We start from the raw sequence: 4,788 nt of genomic DNA, 5'->3' as shown, positions 1-4,788 counted from the left end.
CTGTCACCAGGGTATCGTGTTGCAATTTATCTGGTTCATGGATAAATTGTATGATGTATGTTCAAGGCTTCTTCAGCAGTAACTGATTTCTATCACTCAGCAGACTCCTGGCTTACCTTGTCTGAATTTCCACGCAGGTCCTGTTCTCCATTGACTCAGATGGATGCCATTATTCCTTCTTTGATAATTGCTGACAGGATCCTGGAACCACCCGTCCAACAGATAAAATTGCTGCAGTTCTAGAGGCGAGACTTCAATGCAGCCTCGTTAAAGATAATTAAATGCTAGCATTTTCTCACGCGATTTCCCCCCATTTCTATTATGCACCTGAACAAGTTTCAATTTGCATCCTTTGCTTTACCACTCAATATCCTGAGGGAACAATTTGTAAAATAGTGCCACTATCAATCTGGCTCCTCCTCTCACCGTGCAACCAATTCCTGCTACCAGTGTTTTGCACCCAGCCAACAAGAAACCCCATACAACACAGAAATCCTGGGTGGAGCTTGTCAGCTCCTTTAAAGTCCAAAACACAATCCCAGCACGCCTAAATCTGTTTGCTCTGTGACTGTGACCATAGTTACCATTTAGTTTCACCAACTAGATCTTGGGCTAAAGAAATGGAGCAGTTAGGCGGTCAGTTAAATCAGCTTGTGTCCAACGCAGGAAAGGAAGTGGACAAGAAAGGTAATTAATCTGTACCGAAGTTAATGTTTACCTGTCCTGTGTCACCTTTGAATTTGTACACCTGAAAAATCCCATGTTTTGATGTTTAGTGAAGATTTCTTAAAATATATTAATACAGAAAAATTAATAGCTTACTGATTATTGCATTATTTTTAATTTAACCTTGTGTATATTTTTATTATAACCTGATATTGAGATTTTACCAATTTCTACATACCTACTACATAATGCTAAAAATATGCTGTATTCTGGTCAGGGTTATTGCAAATGATTTAACGACCTGTTGAGTAAGGAGCTAAAATGTAAATTTACCAATACATTACTGTATGGAGAATGTAAATAGATGGGACGGTATTTTGCAATGTGGATGTTTGGCTCTGAAACAGTATAATTGGGTTGAGTGGGTAGGCGAGATCCTGGTTTAATGTGGGGAAGTATGAAGTTGTGCACTTCAGTGACAGGAGTCTAATAGACCATTAAATGGAGAAAGATTGCAAATGAGTAAAGTCAGACTGATCCGCGTTCTTGTGCATGAGTTACAAGGTTAGAGGGCAGGTGCAGTGAGTAATTATGAAGACAAATGACATATTCGCCTTTATTGCAAGAGGGTTTGAATTTAGAAATACTAGGATATTGTTATAATTGTGCAGGTTACTGGCAAGGTTGCACCTGGGGTTATGTGTGCAGTTTTGCTCCCTGCATTTGAGAAAAAGATATACTGGCTTTGGAGGCAATCTAAAAGAGATTCCTTAGCTGAATTCCTGGTATGAGAGGGTTCTCTTATCAGGAGTGGCTAAAGAAATTAGTTCTATATTTTTTGGAGTTTAGAAGAATGAGGGATAATCTTGCTGAAACGTGTAAACTCCTGAGGGTTATTGACAGGACAGGTGACGATATATTTTCAGTAGGGGGAGAGCCTCGAACAAGGGGATACAATTTAGAAGATTGGTGGCAGTCATTTAAAATTGAGGTGTGTAGAAACTATTTCTGGTACTGGTTGGTATACTTCTGGAAGCCTGTACCCCAGAAGGCAGTCAGGTGGCTCAGTGGAGATACTTAAAGAGGTAGATAAATGTTCGGCTGTGGAGAACTGGTACAGAAGGGTAAATAGGGCCGTGATAATTTTGAATGGTGAAGCAGGCTTGAGGAGCCAAGTCACCTATTGTTGCTCCTGTTTTCTTATGTTCTTGCATTATATTGTCAAATATTTGAAAGATACAAAGAACAGTATAATCTGAAGATGTGAGTTATATCTTTTGAATATTGTAAGCTACAATTTCCAATAACTCAGACTTGGAATTCCTAAATCAACACCTTCTCTGTTGTTTGTAAAACATAATTAATCATTCAGATCCTTTTAGCTTAACATTTTACCATGAGTTGTCAGTAGCAGACTTTTATATTACAGATGAAGAACGTTACCATGTTTCCCTGATAGAAGTGGGAATTCATTTCCGTCTTGAGAGAGGCAAAATAGATTAATGTTACTAGGTGGGTTATGGTGGATTGTGGCAGGCTAATTTATTAGAGATAAATACGGCAAGGGGAATTATGGCAAAGGGTGTGTTATGCCAAAGAGATAGAACTGTATGAAAGTCTGTTACATCGAGGGGTCCGACCTGCATTATAGGTGTTTCTTTAATAGTGTTCTTGAGTTGGAGTGTATGTAAATTAGACAGAGACAGTGGTGATGGGCTCTTTCAGAATATTAGTGTAAGAGCCTTTGAGTTACATACTGTAAGTGTATTAGTTTCAGGAGCAAGGTGTATATCTGAGCGTCAGAGATAAAGATATGGCATTTGTTGGTTTGCTTTAAAGGAGAAGGTGTGAAGTATATTGGAGTGTTAGAGGAGAGAACATGGAATTTGTTGGAGGCTGTTCGTGGGGAGGATACGGGGTAGATGGGAGTGTGTTAGGGGAGATGGTTGGGTATGCTGGAGGGTGTTACAGGGGAGAATGAGAGGTATATCAGAGTGTGTAGAGGGGAGAGTGTGGGATATGTCAGATGGTATTAGAGGGGAGATTGGGGTATATTAGAGTGTATTAGAGGAGAGGTTGTGGGATTTTTCAGAGTATGTTAGAATACTATGGGATATATTGGACGGTGTTAGAGGGGAAGGGTGTCATCTATGCAAATGTTACTGTGAAGGATGTGGAATCTACTGGCGTGCATTCTAATGATGGGTGCGGTTGCAGTGGGATAGAGAGAAGGGTGCGGTCAGAGAGAAGGATTATGATGTGGATGATTAGTGTGCAGGGTCTGGGCTGGGTGATCAGCAGCCACTGCCTAAATTACTGAATGTCAATTTTTCCCTCCAGGGAAGGAAGCCACAGGAGCAGTGAATCAGGGCACCGGCCAAGTGCAGCAGGTCATCGAGCAGGGTACGGGCATACCTCTCCTCCCTTTGCATGTCATGCCTGTTTTCGTGAATGTGCTTTCCTGTTTCAGTTCCCTCTGACTGTTCTCTCACCTTAGGCACCTCCTGTATCAAAGACAAGCAGTGATCTGGTTCCATGCCAGCTCAGGAAAGATCAGCCATGATTTCCCAGTCAGGACTTGCTTTTAGTATTTCCTCCCTTGCAAAGTGAACTTTGGAGCAGGGCCTCCTTAACATATGTCAGTCAGGTGCAAGGACAAGAATCAGATTATGTCTCTCCTTCAGCATCCGGTGGGATAATGGACCATCAGCAGCTGCCCCTGCTACTCTGCATATTGTCTTTTACATTTCCCTTTTAAACAGTAAATGTCCTGAAATAGTAAAGCTTATGCTACTTATGAAAGTCAATTCAGTTTATCTTCCATCTTCTTAATGTTCCCAAGTTGTCCCCTCCAAGGGGGAGCAGTGTTCCCTCTTGCAGTCCTGAGCTCTCACGAAGAGTGTTCCTCATCCACCCCTGTTGTTCTGCCCCACCCAGATCCTATTGTAGTTGAGGCAGGCAACCTGTCATTGTACAAACTGTACCTGGGCATACCACACATCCAAGTGATCCCTGGTCAATGAACTTCAAATATGAATTGCAAGCATTACCTATTTCACTGACACTCATAACTCATTTATATTGGTTAAAGATGATTCATGCTTAGGAATATTTGTATTCAGTAGACCCTGAGATCTTCTGACCACAGGCTCCCACTGTGACAATAACAGCCTCAATTTACATGTCAATTTAATGATTCAGACAAATTCAAAGAATTATTAGCTGTCTATTGCAAAGAACGTTTCACTGCAATGTTTACAAAGCACAGCATTGGGGACTTTTCCGAATAATGTAGTATCCCCAATGAGAGGCAGCGGACACCACCGTCCCAGCATTTGCCCACTGTCCTGTGAGCCGCAAGCTCTCCCTGGTTTCTTATAAATTTCCAGAGACTCCATAATGGTCTGGGAATCCTCAGGCATAAAGATTCAGAATTCTGATTCCCCTGATGTACAACAGCTGTTGAAAGGGCAGCTTAGACTGGAGCAGTATAATGCTAATGTGCTGAGATTCCCTGCTCCAATACGAAATGTGATAGTGATGAAAACTGGGTAATAAAAAAGTACATTGGATTAATTATGTAAACTTGTCCTTTCAGCTGTTGATAAGGGTGCCGACGCTTTGAAAAAGGCAGGGACCAAAGTGGTTAACAACATGAGCGGCAGTATTCCAGGTATCGGAAAGTGATCGGTCATCTCCAACTTCGAGCAGCAATCATCATTACAATTTTTCTGCAAGACTCATGTTTGGAAAGAAATTGGTCCTTTTTAACTGAATAAATGTCTCTATAAACTAACTCGCTGTTCAGCTTTTTTAAAAACATACATTGATTGCATATCACTTATTGTAATTCTGCTAGCTAATTTATTTGTATTTTTGAAAAACCCATTGCAATTATGCTGTCTTCACATGATTTGTGTGTGACTGTTATATACAGCATTTGTTAGTCTATGTATGTTTCATTGAAGAATGTATGTGAGATCATGTGTGTATAGATATCAATGAATGTGAGCATGAGTTCCTACATAGTTTGTGTGTGTGTGTGTCTTTGAATTCAAATTCCACAAGATGAAGGTTTCTCCCAACCTGCTTCGCACTGCCCTCCAACAAAAAAGGTTCACA

The 4,788-nt window shown here is 40.9% G+C and overlaps 1 long non-coding RNA gene across 1 annotated transcript; it reads left to right on the top strand.

Annotated features, from left to right (window-relative positions):
* Positions 1-483: 483 nt before the first annotated feature.
* Positions 484-4,462, top strand: LOC140211829 (uncharacterized). Its single transcript, XR_011889600.1, has 3 exons — positions 484-687; positions 3,007-3,069; positions 4,265-4,462. It is a non-coding gene; the product is annotated as an uncharacterized lncRNA (long non-coding RNA).
* Positions 4,463-4,788: the final 326 nt, after the last annotated feature.

This window comes from Mobula birostris, chromosome 18 (genome assembly GCF_030028105.1).
Source record: "Mobula birostris isolate sMobBir1 chromosome 18, sMobBir1.hap1, whole genome shotgun sequence".
Classification (NCBI taxonomy): Eukaryota; Metazoa; Chordata; class Chondrichthyes; order Myliobatiformes; family Myliobatidae; genus Mobula; species Mobula birostris.
Note: the sequence above shows the minus strand (reverse complement) of the source record. Positions and strands in the feature narration are given on the sequence as shown.